The sequence below is a fragment of the Theropithecus gelada genome, chromosome 17 (assembly GCF_003255815.1).
Source record: "Theropithecus gelada isolate Dixy chromosome 17, Tgel_1.0, whole genome shotgun sequence".
Classification (NCBI taxonomy): Eukaryota; Metazoa; Chordata; class Mammalia; order Primates; family Cercopithecidae; genus Theropithecus; species Theropithecus gelada.
The window spans coordinates 39,560,657-39,582,149 of NC_037685.1; the positions used below are offsets into that span (position 1 = coordinate 39,560,657).

General features: G+C 43.5%; 1 protein-coding gene and 1 pseudogene across 12 annotated transcripts in view; both read left to right on the forward strand.

Moving 5' to 3' along the window:
- Window positions 1-21,493, forward strand: part of PCCA (propionyl-CoA carboxylase subunit alpha) — a 436,358-nt gene that overhangs the window by 361,003 nt on the left and 53,862 nt on the right. The window lies entirely within an intron of this gene.
- Window positions 15,453-16,461, forward strand: LOC112610667 (annotated as a pseudogene).

Genomic DNA, 21,493 nt, shown 5'->3' on the forward strand with positions numbered 1-21,493 from the left:
CCAGGGGAGCCTTGCAGTTCAGGTCCAGAGACAGTCCACTGGCCGAAGCCCTCCTTGCTTGGGGAGATCTGTCTTTTTCTCTTCAGGCCTTTAATGGGTTAGATGAGGCCCACCCCACTATGGGGGGTGATCTGCTAAACTCTCATCTACTGATTTCGGTGTTCATCTCATTTAAAAATATCTTCAATGATGTATCTCAGTGTTTGACCTAACATCTGGGTACCGTGGCCTTGTCAGGTTGACACATAAAATTAACCATGAAAGAAGTATATATCCTATCCCCTAGAGGTTTTGAAGTTATTAGCAATAAATAATTGTTCCAGAAAATTATGCATCTTTTCATGCAGTAATCTTGGACACCTTTCTGTGTCAGTCCATAAGGTCGACATCAGTCGTCTTAAGGGCCACACAGAGCTGCATTATGTGGATGGAGAGGACTGCGTTTACTCCTCAGTGTTCGTGCCGGGAAGTCCACTCGTGCTGTCTCTGATACTTAGCATCTCGACTGGGTTTCTAATCGGTGTCTCAAACTTCACATATCGAAAACTGAGCTCGAACACACACTTTCTCTTTCAGTTTTTCCTCTCTCAGAAAATGGCAACTTGAATTAATCCTTGATTTCTTTCCCTCCTCTCTCCTCTTCCTCTCTCTCCTGTCGCGCGCCCTCCTCTCCTGTCGCGCGCCCTCCTCTCCTGTCGCGCGCCCTCCTCTCCTCCTGTCGCGCGCCCTCCTCTCCTCCTGTCGCGCGCCCTCCTCTCCTCCTGTCGCGCGCCCTCCTCTCCTGTCGCGCGCCCTCCTCTCCTCCTGTCGCGCGCCCTCCTCTCCTCCTGTCGCGCGCCCTCCTCTCCTCCTGTCGCGCGCCCTCCTCTCCTCCTCTCCTTCTGCCGCGCGCCCTCCTCTCCTCCTCTCCTCCTGTCGCGCGCCCTCCTCTCCTCCTGTCGCACGCCCTCCTCTCCTCCTGTCGCACGCCCTCCTCTCCTCCTCTGCTCCTGTCGCGCGCCCTCCTCTCCTCCTGTCGCGGGCCCTCCTCTCCTCCTGTCGCGGGCCCTCCTCTCCTCCTGTCGCGGGCCCTCCTCTCCTCCTCTCGCGCGCCCTCCTCTCCTCGCGCGCCCTCCTCTGCCTCTCCCTCTCTCTCTCTCTCTCTCTCCCCCCCTCTCTCTTAACATCTGCCCCTAGATGTCTGCCCAGGGGTTTCCTCACTTTCTTCTGGTCTTTACTGAGTAGCCTCCTTCTCAAGGAAGGCTTCCCTGGTCACACCATTTACAATTTTGGTCACTGTTTCCAACATTTTATTTCCCGCTTACCCACTTTATTATTTTTTTTTTTCATTAGCAGTTACCACTGCTTGACATACTGCATATTTTACTTTTTTGATATATTTGTTGTCTATCTTCCTCACCTGGAAGTAATAAGCTCCTTGAGTGCAGGGTGATTTGTCTGTCCTGTTCAGCGTGCTCTACCCAGTGCCCTGAACAAGGCCTGGCTTGGAGGAGGTATTCAGTCAGGGTTGGGCAAATGAATGACTGAAATTGGCCAGCATAGGACCTAAGTGTTAGACTTGAAAAGAAAACTAAAGAAAGGAAATATAGGCCTGGCTCGGTGGCTCATGCCTATAAACTCAGCACTTTGGGAGGCTGAGGTGGGAGGATCAAATACATCAAAAAAGTAAAATATGCAGTATGTCAAGCAGTGGTAACTGCTAATGAAAAAAGTAAATAAATTAGGCAAGTGGGGGAATAAAATGTTGGAAAGAGTGACCAAAATTGTAAGTGGTGTCACCAGGGAAGCCTTCCTTGAGAAGGAGGCTACTAGCCTGAAGTTTTTTTTAAAATGTAACCATTAGTTTGGAAGGTCTCTGTGTTACTCCTATTCTGTCACTCATTCTCTCCTTGCACAAGGAACTAACATCTTCCTGACTTGTATTTATCATTCTTTGCTTTTCTTTATAATTTTTCCACATTTATATCCCTAAGTGATACACAGTTTTGTCTTACATGTTTTTAAACTTGATATACATAGAATTATATTCTGGAATCATCTGTGACTTAGTTATTTTGCTCTGTGTTTGTGAGACTCATGTATGCTACGTGGAGGTGTAATTCATTTATGCTCAGCAATGTAGGATGCTGTGGTGTTGATAAACTAGGCTGCTGCTGATGGATAAGTGGGTAGTTTCCAGTGTTTTGTGCTGTAATTCTCACTGCTACCCGAAGCATTTTGGTACATGGGTGTACATGTACTGATGGCACATATGCAATTGTTTCTTTTTTTTTTTTTATTTTTTTGAGACAGAGTGTCCCTCTGTCACCCAGGCTGGCATGCAGTGGTACGATCTTGGCTCGCTGCAGCCTCCACCTCCTGGATTCAAGCAATTCTCCTGTCTCAGCCTCCCAAGTAGCTGGGACTACAGGTGCACGCCACCCCACTCGGATACTTTTTCTGTTTTTAGTAGAGATGGGGTTTCACCGTATTGGCCAGGCTGGCCTTGAACTCCTGACCTCAAATGATCCACCCACCTCACCCTCCCAAAGTGCTGGGATTACAGGTGTGAGCCACCATGACCGGCTATATGCAGTAGTTTCTTTAGGGTTTTGTGCATTGACTATGCAGTGAATGAGTTCACCTTGTTCCACATCTTCAGTGGGATCTTCTTAATTTTTGCCAGTGCGAATAGTGCCCTCGTTGTTTTAATTTGCTTTATCCTGATTATTAATGAAGTAGAACATCTTTTCTTTTTATTGGCTATTTCTGTTTATCGACCATTTGGTTTCCACCTCTGAGAAGTACTTCTTACAGCTTTTTGTGTATTTCTCTGTGATGTGGGACGCAAAAATACATTAATTTAGTATGTGAATGATACAAATTAAGTATATGTCATTTGGCTTTTTAATAAGGCAAGAAGGGTTAGGTGTGGATTTTTATGACTCATTCTTGTAGGGTCCAGCCCTACAGCGCTTAGCGGGTGTTCTCCCCGTGTGCGGAGACGAACGGTTGTAATAAATAAAGACACAAGACAAAGAGATAAAGAGAAAGCTGTTGGGCCCGGGGGACAACTACCATCAAGACGCAGAGACCGGTAGTGGCCCCGAACGGCTGGGCGCGCTGATATTTATTGCATACAAGACAAGGGGGCAGGATAAGGAGGGTGAATCTTGCAAGTGATTGACAAGGTCAAACAAATCACGTGATCATAGAACAGGTGGCCCTTCCCCTTAGGTAGCCGAAGCAGGGAGAGAGAAGGCAGCATACATCAGCGTTTTCTTCTATGCACTTATAAGAAAGATCAAAGACTTTAAGACTTTCACTGTTTCTTCTACCGCTATCTACTACGAACTTCCAAGAGGAACCAGGAGTATGGGAGGAACATGAAAGTGGACAAGGAGCGTGACCTTTGAAGCACAGCACCACAGGGAGGGGTTTAGGCCTCTGGATGACTGCGGGCAGGCCTGGATAATATCCAGCCTCCCACAAGAAGCTGGTGGAGCAGAGTGTTCCCTGACTCCTCCAAGGAAAGGAGACTCCCTTTCATGGTCTGCTAAGTAACGGGTGTCTTCCCAGACACTGGCATTACAGCTTGACCAAGGAGCCCTCAAGCGGCCTGTGACAGAGGGCTCACCTCTTGCCTTCTAGATCACTTCTCACAATGTCCCTTCAGCACCTGACCCTATGCCCACCGGTTATTCCTAGGTTATATTAGTAATGTAACAAAGAGTTTTATGATGATTGATAATGTCCATGATCATCTCTATATCTAATTTGTATTATGACTATTCTTATTTTAACTCTTTTCTTTCTTATACTGAAATAGTTTGTGCCTTCAGTCTCTTGCCTCGGCACCTGGGTAATCCTTCGCCTACACGTTCTAACCATGAGCTATGAATGGAAGTGACTGTCAACAACTGTGAAGGTTCTGAGATTTATGCTACTTGCTGGCTGACAAATCAGCCTGCGACATTTCATGAATGCTGATAGAAAACATGAGACTCCAGGATCAGAGATGAAGGACAGTTTACGACAGCAGCAGCAGTGGTCAGGGTACCATTATCTTTGTACCATTTCCCTGAACCCAGATTCCCCCAGGGCAATGCAAAGAGAGATGATACCTGCACACATAATGGGTGCATTATAGGAGAGGAGCTCTGAGTTGAGAGAACCTGAGTCTTTTTATAATGTGCGGTAATCGCACTTGCCCTTTGATCTGGAGGGAGACACTCTACCAAGGCCGTTTACTGTAAAAACATCTTTGAAAAGATAGTTCACAGCAAAGAACCATCAGTGTCTTGCTCACAAGAAGTGGAAAAATGCAAGAGACTTGGGGGTGAATTGTCTCCTGGTAATCATGTGTGTCACTTTTGGTCAGAGATAGCTAAGAGCAAGTGTGAGCCCTCTAGTCCCTGCCATGCCCCCCTTGGAGGTTGTGTGTGACGCTGATGCTCCTGTCAGCATGAGTTCCTGCTGAAGAGTGGCAGTGAGCACTGGCACCTGCAAGCCATAGTAGACTGAGGTCTCTGTTGACTTACTGCTGATGCATAGCCCAGCTTATCCTGATACATAGTCTGGGAACATGAAGGACCACCTTCTGTGCATAGAACCCCATGTCCACTTATATAAATTTCAGATTTTATATAGATTTAGTAGGTTTTTTCTGTCTACTTTCAGTTCTTTTGCTCATAAACTTTCAGTCCAAGCATGAGGTCTTTTTCCTGTTATGCTGTTTGAACTTGATTTAAAAATTGTGGCCAAGCATGGTGACTGATGCCTGTAATCCCAGCTACTCAGGAGGATTGCTTGAGCCCAGGAGTTCAAGCCCAGCGTGGGCAACAGTGAGACCCCATCTCTACACACACACACACACACACACACAATAGCGGAGTGTGGTCACGCCCACCTGTAGACCCAGGTGCTCAGAAGGCTAAGGAGTAAAGATGGCTTGAACCCGAGAGTTCAAGGCTATAGTGAGGCATGATTACTCCACTTCACTCCAGCCTGGGCAACAGAGTGAGACCCTATCTCAAAAAAAAAAAAATTTTAAAGCCAGGATTTAAAAATTAAAATAAAATTGTTAGCCAGTTTTTTGTTTAATGAAGGGAAAGTTTTCCAAATTAATAGAATGGGACATTCAGATAAAATTTGTGCCTTTATGACCCAGCAAAGCACATTTGGCCTGGGTGTACATGCGTGTACTCAGGACACCACATTTTCACCTTTGGTATCTGTCCATTTCATTACTCTGCTACTCCCAAACTGTAATACATAGAAAGTCCATGTTTCCTAGGGCTAGTGCAACAAATTAGCACAAACTGGGTGGCTTAAAATAACAGAAATGTATTCCCTCTCAGTTCTGGGAGCCAGGAATCTAAAATCAAGCTGTGGGCAGGGTCCGTTCTGTGCCTCTCACCTGGCTTCTAGTAGTTGCTGGCAATCCTCACCTTCCTTGGCTTGTAGCTGTGTAATTCCAGGCTCTTCTTCCGCTGTCATGTGGCCTTCCTCCCTATGACTGTGTGTATTCATACACATACATCCAGCACCACCAGTCATCAGATTTAGGGCTCACTCACACCAGTGAAACCTCATTTAACTCATTACATCCGCAGAGACCCTGTTTCCAAATAAGGTCACATTCTGAGGTTCTGGGTAGACGTGAATTTTGGGATGACACTGTTCAAGCCAGTATGCTATGTAGATCTGAAAGCATACTTGACACATATGTAAAGCTAAAAGTGACTGAAGTGACTTACCTAAATATATATTTTACGAACAGAGCGTTACTTAGGTCTCACTTGAGTACTACCATTTATTTCCCTAGTGTTTTCATACCGATTATCATCACCTGTATGACTGCAGTTCGTGCCCCATACTCAAAAATGCAGAAACACTGAAGATGGGTATGCCTAGTTTTCAGAAGACAAAAGTGAGCACAGAAAGGTTAAATAAGTATCCTATGGTAATAATCGGTAGAACCAGGATGCAAAACCAGCCCTCGCTGACTTTAAAGTCAGGCTGTTAACCATCAGAGTACCTTAAGAACAAATTGCTTGACTGTGGAATCCAGGGAGCTCTCTGCAGTAACTGATAAGTACAACTGCTCAGGCTGCCATAATGAAACACCATTGACCTGGTGGCTTAAATAACAGATGTTTATTTCTCACAGTTGTAGAGCCTGGGAAGTCTAAGTAAGGTGCCAACAGATTCAGTTCCTGGTGAGGGCCCTCTTCCTAGACTGCAGGCGGATGCCTCTTCTCCCTTAGCAGAGAGAGAGTGCAAACTCTGATCTCCCTTCCTGTTAAGGGCACTAATCCCATCATGGGGCCCCACCCTCATGACCTCCTGTAATGAACTCTGAAAGGCTCCATCTCCAAATACTGTCACATTGAGGGTTAGGCATTCAGCATATGAATTTGGACATTCAGTCCCTAACATACACTTAGTTGGTAAGCTGCAGATCCCAGAATTTTTCCAGGATATCTATGCCCATTTCAAATTGCAGATTGTCTGGGTTTTGTTTGTTTTGTTTGCATGTTTTTGGTGAAGCTGCGAATCTGTGTACATCAGATAGTATAAGCTCACAAAGAAATCGAAGAGAGCTGATGTTTTACTTAAGCAGAATTCCTTCCTTGAACTGTGCTTCACAATAAGAATATTTTGTTGTTACTTTAAGAATGCAGAAGTTACCATTTTATTGCAAATTTTTATTATAATTTACGTTTTAAAGTACTATCATAAGGCAAACATATCTCAGTGAGACTGACTTTTCTTCCCTTATAAAAACAATGTTTGTTTGAAAGGGAAAATAAGCTTAGACTCCGTTGAACAGCTTCTTCATGGCTGCGGTATTGGCATTCACCCAAGGACTCTTGAGAAACAATCAAATTTTCTATATCTTTGAAGCTTAGCCAGAGATCTAATGAAACCACATGATGCTAAAGTTCTTAAAGCTAATTTAAATCTCAAATTGTACATTTTAAATTACGTTTTTATTGATAATAAATATACTTTATTTCATATTACTCTTGAAAGCTTGAGTGATAATATTAGTAGAGTAAACATGTTTTACAAAGATTTACCATTAAGAATGCTATTAATATGACCCTTGATACACCAGCACAATTAGATTTCGAAGTAAGCACTTATGAAGTAACAGCGATTAATGACAACCATTGAAAACAATTTTGAACTCCATCAGTTTAACTCAGGAGGGTAAACTTAATATGATAATTCATCTAGTTGAATTGTATCAGCTTAGCAGGAAGGTATGTAAATATGTGACCCTTACCTAGCTTCTAAATGAATGGTGTGCTGATAGATTTATCAGTTCCATTAAAGAACTTTGGGGAACTTTGGAATTTCAGCAATTGTTCCCTTGGAGGCTGAAAACCCAACCTGATCTCATACTGGGACCATTCTGGTCTGCATATTTCCATAATTTGCCTTTGCTACTAATATGACAGCAAGACACAAATAACTGTTTCTAATAATATCAGATGGAGTTGTGGAGGACAGCATTTTAATGTAGTAAAAGACCTCCCCGTGGGGTTGTTATTGCTACTATAGAACAGCAGCTACACAGTTGCAACTGTAGGCTCTTAATTGATTCGTTTAATTAGCAAGAGCTGAAGCTTGGGCTGTATCTTGTCATCTGATATCATAGGACTCGAAATTTGCATCATTCATATTTATAGATATGTAAACGTCATCAAAAAGGTCTTCTGCTTCTGAAAATTCACTTATGGATATCAAATTTTAATAGAGCAGATTCTCATTTGTTTGAAATTTAAATAATTGGAAAATGAAAAGAAGTTATTGTTTTTCTTTATTCTCTTGAGAAATAAGTGATGTCATGCCTTTTTGGTTGTGTATCATCTTCTAAACTTCCAGAGAACTTCTTCAGTCTTCTATATCTCATAATTCCACAAGCAGCCCCTCAACTGACATGTCTGACTTAAGTTGATCCCTTCTCTCTGTCCCATCCCTTTCTCTGTGTCAGTGGGGTTTCAGGAATGACATGATGGCTTACTGGGGTTTCTTGCACGCACATGCTGTAACTTTCCACCTGTCTCTGCCTGCCTTTGCAGCTGATCCAAGTCCTGCTAGGGTAGACTCTGCGCTTGTGCTCTGCTTTGGTGGGTCATCTGGTTGAGTTGCCCCTTGGATCTTACCTGCCTAACCCAAGCTGCATTGGTCCCCACTTTATCTGGGTGGGGAAAAGAGAAGGAGATAGAAAGTATCCGGCATAAAACCAGAGCCTTTATAGACTATTTACCCTCAACTCCACAGGGCTTCCTCCCTGCTAAGTCACACTCTTTGTATTCCTGACCCTTTTCTAGTCCGACAGTAGGAAGCAGGTGGTGGTCACAGAGCAGACACTTTGTGGAGGGGTGATGAAGTTTTCTGATGTTTCGATATATTTTACAGTGCTAAGAAAATCTATAGCGTTCCTTCCTGCATTTGCTCCTAAATTTACAAATTTCAGGCAAAATATGGGTAGAATAAGATTTTATGAAATGGAATATAAATGTAATTTTAATCTTGAACATTGTTTTTGTGGTAATGTGTGTTCTGTGTGCCATGTAACCAATCTAAGAATGAACTTTTGGAATATAACTCAGTTTTTATTCTTTTGAAATTGGCATGCTCTATGTAATATAAAAGTTTGGTTATTAGTATTGCAATGTCATGCATTCCGAACAAAAATTTAAAAGAAATCATTGCCTGCCTGCTATACTATCTGCTAGGAAGTGGGTTAGATGAGCATGACTTGGTCCCTACCCTTAAGTAGCACACTAGCTGGTGAAGACAGACAAACTAATACCGTGCAGACATGGTAAGTGCTGAGATGGGTACTGCATAGGCTCATATAGTAGCAGAGAGAACTGTAGATCTGTTAGCTTTATTATTTGTTTCTTTTGTTGATAGCAGTACAGTCCATAGGTCATAGGTCTCTGGTTAAGAGTTTGCATTTCATTTGTCAAGTACACCTCAGTAAACACAGGGAAGAGAAGAACTGTATTTCATATTTTATTAGACATAATTTTTTGAAAATGAGCATAAGACCTAGCAGTTAATGGTAGTCACGGGAGTCCGCAGTCATCTTACATTGATGACAGACACTGAATTCTGGCAATTCAAAGGAAACAAATATCCCTGCAGTCATTGAGCCCATTGTCACCTAGGGATAGAGAAATATAAATGACTGATTACACTGTACAGTAATAAGAATGCTAACAGAGGTGTGTATGAAGTAGAGGGATTCTGGGGCTGAGGTGAAGAAAGTGGAGAAATTGTGAACAGTTTTCCAGTGTTTATAGCTCGTGCTATGACTTTAAGGACGAATTGAGTTTGCAAGCAGGAGAAGGCATTTCAGATAGAGGGGAACAGTAGGCCTAGAGATGCCAGGTTGTAGAAACTGTACTCTGTACTGATGATGGAGAAAGAGGATGGAATGACATTAATAAAGGCACAGAGGTATGAGGATGTCTCAAGTGTTAAAGGAAGAGCAGATTGGCTTATGAGGGTGATGGGCAGGGCAGCAAAGGTCCCTTTGGAAGATGAAATTAGCCTGTTGGGGGCAAGATGACACAAGACCATTCCAAGGAGGTTGGATGGCATTCCCTAGACCCTGAGGTTCACTGAAGGAGTTGAAAGAAGAATCATAATCTCATCAGAGGTGGTTGGTTTTATTGGTGTGGGTTTTGTGTGTGTGTGTGTGTGTGTGTGTGTGTGTGACAACTTATGGGAATAGGCAAAGAAAGAAGAGGGTACATTTGAGAGCCACTTTAGAATTCAGTGTACAATTCTATGTATTGGGCATAATTGAAGATGATTCTGAGATTTCTACAGTATGATAACTGATGCAGTTGACTGAAGGAGGAAAAACAGGAAGAAGAGAAGAATTGTACCAGAGAAAAGATGGACTTGATTAAAAAGGTGGATTTAACGAATTTAAGTTTGAAATGCCAAGAGACATCTATAATGTAAGGGAAATTTCTGGTCTGGAGAGCAGGAAGAAGGTTAAGAGTGAGCATGTAAGTTGACGCCCCAGCGGAGGTGAGGTCCTAAGCCATGCAGTAGATAAACCTGGCCAAGGGGACAATGGCAAAGCAGAGGCCAGGCCTGGAATGGAGCTCCAGGAAATGCCCACAGCTAAGGTGGAGGCCTGTCCTCTCTAATGGAGTCACTTACAAAATGATAACATGTTTATTACTGAAATCATTTGTATGTACGATTAGAAGCCAGTTTAGTGTGACCTCAGTTATGATTTCACCGTATCCTAGGGTATCACTAAATTATTTCAAAGTATCTCAGGATCTGTTGCCACCTGCCAAAGATCCTCAAAGTAAAATTAATATTTATAAATAATGCCTTATGTGTGTATGATGCTTTAGGGCTTTAGAGTGCTTCTACATATGTCGGCTCACTTGATTCCATTCAATTGCTAAGATGAATAAGCCATAGCACACCTTAGAGTGAGTTGTAAAAATCAAACATGCAATACTCCTTGCATTGTTTTCCATTTAAAATATTTGAGATTACAAGTTATATGTTCACAGGAAATTACCATGAACCCCTCCCGGGTTGCTAGTGAACACTGGAGTGGGCAGGGGTGGGGAGGAATGAGCAGAGTTTGTCTTCCTGCATTTGAATCTCAGATCACTCATCTCTTAGCTTTGTGAATTTGAGCAGGTTACCTAACCTCTCTGGTCCTCAATTTTCTCATCAGCAGAATAGACATTATCTGCTTTTATGGAGACGGCAAGGGCTGAAAAAGAAAATGTTCGTAAGATGCCTGAAATGGCAGGCACTTGGCAAAGAATAACTCGGTTTCTATTGTAGCTCCCTACTCTCCCTTTGCTTCATTTTCCCTTTCATTTGCCCGCCTTTGTCTTGCTTGGAGACATGCTAGCATCTGAAGTGACAGTCTCCACCGAGTCTACAGTTTGGTGCTTGGCCTACAGAAAAATCCAGAATGAAAAAATTGTTCCCTTTTATTTGAAAAACCAAATTTATGTTAATCCCCCCTGGTTATGACCCCTTAACATAGTTAATGTTTTGTTAGTGAATCCGGAATAGAAAGCACATATTTAAATGTGTACCTTGTGGTGGCAGGGTGCTTACAAACATCTGTTTCCTTGAAGAATCTTGCGAATCACCAATACCAAACTTGACCAGGGAGGAATTTGGTGCCTTGTGTTTAAACAGTGCTGCTTAAAATATATTCAGATGGAAAGAATGGCAAAACCATTCTGATATAGGACATTTTATGACAGTGCCTGTGAGATACTCTTTCTTCTACTGGCATCACTTTTAAAGGGGTATCATTTTAGGTAGGCCGTTTCGGGGCACTGTCATATGTTACTATGGACTATTGATCTCTTTTACCTATGAATTATTTGTCACTCTTAATAGTGGGAAGGAAGTGGGAGTGGCAGCTCTTTTCTTATAGAAGCAAAGTCTAAGTCAGTGGTTCTCAAGTTTTATCATGCTTGAGAATCACCAGGAAATCCTGGTGAAAATACAGATTCCCATATTTGTTCCCAGAAAAGCTGACCCCCATGTCTGATGTCGAAATCAGCTTAAAATGCACCCGGACTAGAGTTTGGAATATATTTTGAACATTAATGTAGGATTACTATCTAGTTTGGAAAGTCAGTACCTTAAGACACATGATATTCCTGGCCTCATGAGCCAAGCTTAGGAGCAGTGTTCTGGATCCTTTTCAGAATGAGAAGATAGGGCAAACGTTTGATTATTTGTGCTAATTAACAGGTACTTTCATAATACATACTTTTTTAAAATCAGGGAGTGACATGATAGGACCTAAGGTATAATTAGGTCCATGGTGTCATCAACTGTATCTTTTAAGTTTACTTATCACCTGTATAATTCTTTAGATTCAGTCTGAGTTATTTCAAGTCTCATATACAGTGATAATTTTTATTTTTGCCCTAGAGCAGGGCAGTATTATCTGTTTGGGCAGTATTAACATTTTGGACAAGTCTCTGTTGTGGGAGACTGCCCTATGCATCATAGGATCCTTAGCAGCATCCTTGGCGTCCACCAGCTAGATGTCAGAACATGTCTCCAGGTATAACAACCAAAATTGTCTCCAAACATTGCCAGATGGCTGCAGAGAGCTTGGCTGGGGAGAGAACACATGTAAAAACTTATCGGATGGAAAGCTTACAAAGTACACATGTCATGACCTACTTGAATATCTTGTGCAAAGAAAATACACTTTACCTGGCCTCGGGCGCAGTGGCTCACGCCTGTAATCCCAGCACTTTGGGAGGCCAAGGCAGACGGATCACAAGGTCAGGAGATCGAGACCATCCTGGCTAACACGGTGAAACCCCATCTCTACTAAAAATACAAAAAATTAGCTGGGCGCGGTGGCGGGCACCTGTAGTCCCAGCTACTTGGGAGGCTGAGGCAGGAGAATGGTGTGAACCCGGGAGGCGGAGCTTGGAGTGAGCCGAGATGGCGCCACTGCACTCTAGCCTGGGTGACAGAGCGAGACTCCATCTCAAAAATAAATAAATAAATAAATAAATAAATAAACTTTACCTGGCCTGATACTGGATTTGCTTTAGGAATGTGTTTAGCAATTAGCTGTTTGGAAGTGTGTAAGGGGTACTTTTTCTTATTCTTCCTCATACTGGATCATGAACCAGGTCTACCATGCATAGCCATTCATGGAATTGAGGGCAGAGTCTGGTTTGTGTGATTGCATTGTGTTCATTTGGGTCCTTTTTGCCATTTGAGTAGATGTACTGTTACTGCTTACCAAAGACACATTTTGGGTATACAGTGAGTGTGCAGCTCAATACCTTGTTCTAGAAGCTGCTGCTCTTCATTTGGTCTTCAGTTTTGTAAAAGCCCCGTAATCCTCCTGGTAAGACATGAGTGTGTTATAAGCATCACCTCACAGTGACATCTGTGAAGTTCTTCTGTTCTTTTTGCAGCTACTATTTAATTGCTTGGCTATTTAATATTTTGTGGCACTTCACCCCCTGTGTGAGGTAGTATGTGGCAGGATGCCTGACAAGACACCTAGGAAGCCACACAGTAGTCAGCATCTCAAGTGTGTGTTCCTGAGAAATAGCCTTCCCAAGCCCGCATATGTTTTGTGTGGTATAAATTCTCAAGATTGTGGGAGGAACAGCTAAGGTCATTTCTAAGGTATCCGTGTTAATTACCTAAGGTAATTACCAAGCACCAGGGAACACAGCGACACTGCAAAGTCAAAGTACCCTCATTTGAAATAGAATCCCTGCCTGATTTAGGGGTTAGGGAAAGGATGAGTGGATAGGTTCTAACAATTACCCTTCTGAGGTCAAGAGTTTGAGACCAGCCTGGCCAATGTGGTGAAACCCCATCTCTACTAAAAATACAAAACTTAGCTGGGTGTGGTGGTTTGTGCCTGTAATCCCAGCTACTTGGGAGGCTGAGTCAGGGAGAATCGCTTGAACCCAGGAGGCGGAGGTTGCAGTGAGCTGAGATTGTGCCACTGCACTCCAGCCTGGGCGATAGAGGGAGAGTCCGTCTCAAAAAAAAAAAAAAAAAATTATAGTTCACCATGGCCAAAAAATTGTACCACTCTTTTCCTGTCTCAGCCACTCAATAAGCCAACCTGTAAAGTAGGTTGGCCGGGGGATGATCATTGCGTGCTGAGTGCCTGTAGGTACGTAGCACCGTATGTTTGTCATCTCACTGAAGTCTCCCCTTTGAGATCACCAGTGGAACCCCCATGTTTCAGATGCAGTAACGCCTTCATTATAAACGGACAGTAAGTAAGGGATTTGCTCAGGGTGGTTTATATCGGAAGAGCAGCTATAGGACCAAACCCAGATCTAGTGACAAACGTGGCTTCCTTCTCACATGAGCATCTGGGTGGTTGGCAGTTAGTTATTCCTGACTCTTTGAAGGAATCTCGCTCTGTTGCCCAGGCTGGAGTGCAGTGGCTCAATCTCCACACACTGAAAGCTCCTCCTCCCGGGTTCAAGCCATTCTCCTGCCTCAGCCTCCTGAGTAGCTGGGACTACAGACGCCCGCCACCACGCCCGGCTAATTTTTTGTATTTTTAGTAGAGATGGGGGTTTCACCATGTTAGCCAGGATGGTCTCGATCTCCTGACCTCATGATCCGCCTGCCTCGGCCTCTCAAAGTACTGGGATTACAGGCGTGAGCCACCGCGCCCAGCATCAAGTTTGATCATAAGATTGCGGCAATTCAGTCACGTGTTCAGGCTCCACTCCTAGTTCTTTTGCTATTTTCCCCACATCTGCAGTTACTTCTTGAACCCCTCAAAGTCATCCATGAGGGTTAGAATCTAGTTCTTCCAAACTCCTGTTCATGTTGATAATTTGGCCTTCCCATGTGAATTCAATACAAATACTCTTAACAGCATCTAGAATGGTGAAGAAGGTTTTCAATTTACTTTGCCCAGATCCATCAGAGGAAACACTGTGGCAGCTGTAGCCTTCCAAATGTATTTCTGAAATAATAAGACTTAAAAGCTAAAATGACGGCTTGACCCATGGGCTGAGGAATGGATGTTGTATTAGCAGGCACAAAAACCACATCATCTCCTTGTATATCTCCGTCAGAGCTCCCACGTGACAAGGTGCATTGTCAATGAGTAGTAATATTTTTAAGGAAATGTTTTTTTTCTGAGCAGTAGGTCTCCACAGTGAGCTTTAAATATTCGGTAAACTATGCCGTAAACAGATGTGTTGTCATCCAGGCTTTGTTGTTCCGTTCCAGAGCACAGGTAGGGTAGACTTAGTATCATTCTTAAGGGCCCTAGGATTTTCAGAATGGTAAATGAGCATTGGCTTCAACTAAAAGTCAACAGTTGCATTAGCCCTTAGCAAGAGAGTTGGCCTGTCCTTTGAAGCCAGATGTTTACTTCTCTCTAGTTGTGAAAGTGAGATGACATCTTCTTCCAACAGGAAAGTCTGTAATTTAGTGTGGCCACCTTCATCCGTGATCTTAACTAAACCTTCTGCGTGACTTGCTGCAGCTTCTTCATCAGCGCTTGCTGCTTTGCCTTGCGCTTTTATGTTATGGAGGTAGTTTCTTTCTTTAAACCTCATGAACCAACTTCTGCTAGCTTCACACTTTTCTTTTGCAGCTTCCTCGCCTCTCTCAGCCTGCGTAGAATTGAAGAGAGCTAGGGCTTTGCTGTGGATTAGGCTTTGGCTTAAGGGAATGTTGTGGCTGGTTTGATTGTCTGTGGAAACCACTAAAACTTAGGCTGGGCGCGGTGGCTCACACCTATAATCCCAGCACTTTGGGAGGCCGAGGCGGGCGGATCACTTGAGGTCAGGAGTTTGAGACCAGCCTGGCCAACATGATGAAACTCCATCTCTACTAAAAATACAAAAATCGAGCTGCAACACTAGTTCAGCTCATGCACCAGCTGAACTAGACCCAGGTGCCAGAAAGATACTAGAAAAATGGCGGAGCAAGAACAAAGAAACAATCCTTTGGTTCCAGAAAATCTCCTGAAAAAGAGGAAAGCTTATTAACTCTCAAAGCCACCCAGGCAAAGCAGGCACTTTTGGCAAAGAGGAGCAGAGGAAAGGAAAAGGGCTCAGGTTTAAGCGACTGGAATCATTCCTACATGATTCCTGGCCGCAGAAACGTGACAAGGTGCATCTCAGACGACTAGAAGTGAACCTTCTTGCCTTGGAGTTGCCAGATAAACGTTCCTTGGCCTTTGTTGTACGTATCAAAAGAATTGATGGTGTGGCCGGTCGTGGTGGCTCATGCTTCTAATATCAGCACTTTGGGAGGCTGAGGCAGGCAAATCACGAGGTGAGGAGTTCGAGACCAGCCTGGCCAACACAGTGAAACCCCATCTCTACTAAAAATACAATACTAGCTTGGCGTGGTGGCAGGCACCTGTAGTCCCAGCTACTCGGGAGGCTAAGGAAGGAGAATCGCTTGAACCTGGGAAGCGGAGGTTGCAGTGAGCTGAGATCGCACCACTGCACTCCAGCCTGGGTGACAGACCTAGGCTCTGTCTTAAAAAAAAAAAAAAAAAAAAAAAAAACCCGAAAGGAATGATGGCATGTGAGTTTACCGGTGCAGAAAACCATTGCAGGATTTGCCTAAAGAAAATTTTTAGTGGTGTCTTTGTAAAAGTCACCCCCTAGAATCTAAAACTGCTGCATATGATGGAATCTTACGTGACCTGGGGATTTCTGAATCTGAATTCTCTCTGGAAATTCATTTTGAAACATGGTCAAGGTCAAGAATAAGACCATCCCTTTGACAGACAACACAGTGATTGAGGAGCACCTGGGGAAGCATTTCCAGGAGATCTCATGGTTCTTGCGCCCTTTCCACCTGTCAGTGGCCCATCACGCTACCAAAAATAGAGTGGGCTTCCTCAAGGGGATGGGCTCACCTGGCTATCAGGGTGAACACATCAATCAGCTCATCCGCCAGCTAAACTAGACGCAGGTGCCAAACTGCAGTAAAGTTTTATCAGTGAAGTGGAAGCGTGTGTTTTGGGGCTTTTTTGGGAGGAATTTTTATCAAGTATCATCAGAGAAGATGATTTCCTGCTTAATCTTCAAAAACCGGAAAGGAAGGGTCAAAGAAGAGACAGTCGCTTGTGTTCATGGCAGACACTTCTCATCACAGTCAGTTCCAAGGAAAAATTCCAGCGCTTTCTACATTGGCTGCTGTGTCTTCTGAAATCAACACATTCCATGTTCATCTTCTATCCTAGGGTTTAATGTTGCTAAACGAGTCACTGTAGCATTTGTACAAGGCTCCCTGAGACTCCTGCAGCCGTCAACCAAGCCCAGGGACATAATTGAATCTGGAGATTCCTGGGGCCTTGTTTTGAAAAAGACTTGAAATACACATAGGAAGAAAGGCCCAAAAATAAATGTTCACTTGTCTCCGCAAAAAAAATAAAAAATAAAAATTAAATTAAAAAATAAAAATGCAAAAACTAGCTGGGCATGGTTAGTCCCAGCTACTATACTCGGGAGGCTGAGGCAGGAGAATCGCTTGAACCCGGGAGGCAGAGGTTGCAGTGAGCTGAGATCACGCCACTACACTCCAGCCTAGACGACAGAGTGAGACTCTGTCTCAAAAAGTAAAAATAAAAAAAACTTTCCATATCAGCAACAAGGTTATTTCCGTTTCCTGTCATCCATGTGTTCACTGGAGTAGCACTTCTAATTTTCTTCAAGACATTTTCGTTTGCATTTACAAGTTGAGTAACTGACACAAGAGGCCTAGCTTTTGGCCTGTTTCAGCCTTCCATATGCTTTCTCAGAAAGCTTAATCATTTCTAGCTTTTGATTTAAAGTGAGAGACAGGTGACTCTTCCTTTCACTTGAACACTTAGAGACAACTGTAGGGTTATTAACTGGCCTAATTTCAATATTGTTGTGTCTTGGGGAATAGGGAGGCCCAAGGAGAGGGAGAGAGATGGGGGAAGGGCCAGATGGTGGAGCAGTCAGAACACATACAGCATTTATTATAGTTTACCTTCTTACATGGGCACAGTTTGTGGTGCCCCAAAACAATTTCAATGGTAACATCAGAGATCACCGATGACACATCACCATAACAGGTAATGATGAAAATGGGTTTCCTAATAATGCAGAGGGTTGAAATACTGCAAGAATTACCAAAATGTGACACACAGTTGTGAAGTAAGCACATGCTCTTAGAAAAATGGTGGCAGTAGATACAGGGTTGCCACAAATTTAAGTTACAAAAAGTGCATTATCTGTGAAGCACAATGGATTGAGCCCAGTAAAATGAGGTAGGCCTGTATTTTTTGGATACTTGAGTAAAAGTTCAATTCAATATTGTGCTATCAATTTATCAGCTTGTTGAAGGTGAACTAACATAAGTACATGCTGTGTTGTGTGTTCCGTGTGCAGATACAACACAGGTGAGCTTTCCACAAGCCTGGATCTTCCCAATGGTGGGGCTTCACACGTGCAGGCCAGCTAGGGAGAAGGCGACAGGTGGGGTCCAGCAGGAGCTCCGTGGGCCTTGTCTCTTGCAACAAGGATATTTTGCTCCTTAGCTCAGCAAAGTCCAGGTTCTTGTCTCATGACCAGGAAGAAGTAGGCAGGCGGACACTCGGAGAGTGAGTGGAGTAGAATGCACTAAGCAAGAGGGAAAACTTAAAGGGAAGGGTCCTGAAAGCAGATTGTGGTTCTCCCTTCACAGTTGAATACAAGGGCCTTTATATACCTGCTGATGGGGCTGGGTTCCCTATGTCTATCATTGCGAATTCCTGGCGTCTCCACCCCGTCCTTCCAGTGCAGGTGCGGGCCCTTAGTCTGAGCCACTCTACACTGATTTATTTTCCTTACTGTGCGTGTGTTAAGGGATAGAATTTTTCACCGCAAGCATGTTTGGGCGAGCCCCCTGTGCACGACGACCTTGGCAGGTCAGAGATTCTCCGGGGAGAGTTCTCTGCCTCCTGCCTCTATCAACTCTCCAGTCTGCAGTCTGGCCCCCGTGGTCCTGCAGATCTGGTGTTGATTTTGCAGGGTGTTTGGAAAGGTACCTGCGGGTTTTCATTTATGGAAGTGACTGAGTGCCAACGAGAAGAGGTTAATGCCCTTGAAAGGAGAATTTATTACTTACATCACCTAAGAGAAGGGGGCACACCCCACCATGCAGGGCACAGGGGAACCACCAGTGTGGGTCAGGAGGCAGAAAGGAGCCAGAGAAAAGTGTGGACAGGAACCTTATTGGGGCTTCCTCGGGAAGCGCAGTGCGTGGCTGCTTTGAGTAATGTTGGTGGGCTTTGGGGTAGTCTCTAGTTGCCCTGGGATGTTTTAAGGCAGGGAAAACACTGGCTTGGTGTGTGTGAGATAAAATGGGTGGTTGGCTTACTTCCAGGTTCTTTACTAAATTGGGGAATTAGCTGGTCCTGGGAGGGCAGTGTCTTTCTGGGTCTGTAAGTCCCTGCAAAATGTTAAAGTATCATAAGATACAAAAAAAAAAAAAAAAAAAACATTAAACATGATTTAATACACTGTGAACCTAGAAGTAACCAGATTTTAGGAAACTAACCTGTAGTAAGTAAACTCACAGGGATTGGTAGCTAAGCCAGAATATGCATTTATTAGTTTGAAGGGAGGAATGTTTCTTCCAGTGACCAAATCTTTAAGTCTGCCCTCCAGAATATTGACCGACTGTTCTGCCCTCTAGAATGGAGTAATTAGGAAAGTCATTAGTCACCTTAATTTCAAACTAGCTTGGTTTATGTGGTAATCAGAGCAAAGGGTGACGTGGTGTACCTGTGCCGTGCAGAAACTTGGTGAATTAATCACTTCTCCCAGAACACCCTTCAAGGGCCACCTTCATGCCTTCCCTTTTCTTTGCCTCTGCGCTGCTGTTTTCTTCCCACAGAAAGGCCCTCTGCAGTCGATTAGGCTTCAGCTACCTAAACAATAGGCACAGACCCAAACGATGTCAAACTACAGTTCTCCTGCCCTTAGGCTGACACGCAGGTCACTTTGATTGGAATTCTGAGTGTCTCCAAACTCTGGTTGTACACTTTCACAGATGGTCAATTACAGTACTTCTCGGTGGAGTTTTACCAGTGTAGCTCTCAGAATTCCTAAGAATTTTCTATTTCGTAGGTTACACTCTCTATAGTACATATACTCAGACAGAAAAATATACTTCATGAAGAGAGCCCTGAAAAATCTCATCTCTAGTCCCAGTGATGCCTTAAACTGGTTGTGTGACCTTCGTAAACCTCAGTTTTCTTTGTTGTAAAATGAAAGGTTGGGGTCGGTGACCTCCAGAGTCTATCCCACCTCTAGCCTGCTCTGAGAGTGATTGCATTTGGCACAGTATGCAGTTTGCTTCGCAACAGTAGCAAAACATCACACATGCAACTTATTATCATCATTGTCTCACTTTGGATTTCCTTGAGTTTTCCAGTCTCATTAGGGGAGACATCTCTGGCTTATCGCACAATGACATCGTGTCTTGTAACTTAATTTCTGGGGACAACACATTGTGCTGCTACAGGCACAGTGCTAATAATCAAGATCGTATGTTCTGCTTACTGTGACTTTTTTGTGGTTTCTGGGGGAAAAATGCAGATGCTTTTCAATTATTCCAAGGGAATTTTGATTAACCCCCTGGGTGGAGTTCTCTGTGCCACCTGCCGTGGGAAGTGAGTTTTATTGAACAGAAGGTAGGGACTGAATTGCTCATATTTGTTTTCTTTCTGGTACCTATTGTATTATTTCAAGCTCAAGCATTTTAATAAATATTTAATAAATACCTGTCTAAAATAGGCCAAAAGTGTCATAAACTAAACCTCTTTTCTTCAATTTTAAATGCAAATGAGTTCATTTGACTTTTAGTGGAATTTCCAAGATAAAGACTCATGTTTTTCCTTTATGTATATGAAAGTTATTTTTGATGGCATAGTCAATGTCCTGCTTACTACACATTTTAAGTATTAGCCTTTGGAAACAAATTCCTTAAATTCATTGCAACGTTGCTGCTTTTGTTGCCATTCTTACAGATAATTTTATATGTTTACTGTTTCTCTCTGGCTCTCTCTCTCTTTCTCTCTCTCTCTCTCTCTCTCTCTCTCTCTCTCTCTCTCTCATATATTGAGACAGGATCTCACTCTGTGGCCCAGGCTGGAGTGCAGTGTTACAGTCATGACTCACTGCAGTCTCGATCTCCTGGGCTCAAGTGATCCTCCCACCTCAGCTTCCCAGGTAGCTGGGACTACAGGAATGCACCACCATGCCTGGTGAATTTTTTAGGTATTTTTTGTAGAGAAGGGATTTCACCACGTTGCCCAGGCTGGTCTCCAACTCCCAGGCTCAAGCCATCCTCCCACCTTGGCCTCCCAAAGTGCTAGATGTGAGCCACTGTGCCTGGTCATATATGTCCATTTTGCGGGCCAGAATTCTTTGACTGTTTGATTTACAGAGAATTTTCAAATGTCTGCCTCTAAGGACTTTTGTAGCAATTTTATTGAGATACAATTAACATATAGTTCACCCACTTAAAATGTAGGATCCAGTGGGTTTTGTTTCTTGTTTTTGTTGTTTCTTTTGTTGAGAGATAAGCAACAAATACATTTTTAGTATAATTGTGTTTCATTCAATATTTGGGACATACACTAACACTTGCTATTATTACCATTATTATTACCATTATTATTCGAGCTGAGGTCTTATTCCGTTGCCCAGGCTGGAGTGCAGTGGCTCGGTCACAGCTCACTGCAGCCTTGAACTCTTGGGCTCAGGTGGTCCTCCTGCTTCCGCCTCCCAAGTAAGTGGGATTACAGGCGCAAGCCACAGCACCCAGTGATTCACTGGTTTTTAGACTGTTCACAGAGCTGTGCTACCATCACGATAATATTTTAGAACATTTTCCTTACCCCAGAAAGAAGCCCTCTATCAATTAACATTCACTCCTCACTCCTTCCACCCCCTCCAGCCTGTGGTAGCCACTGATCTACTTT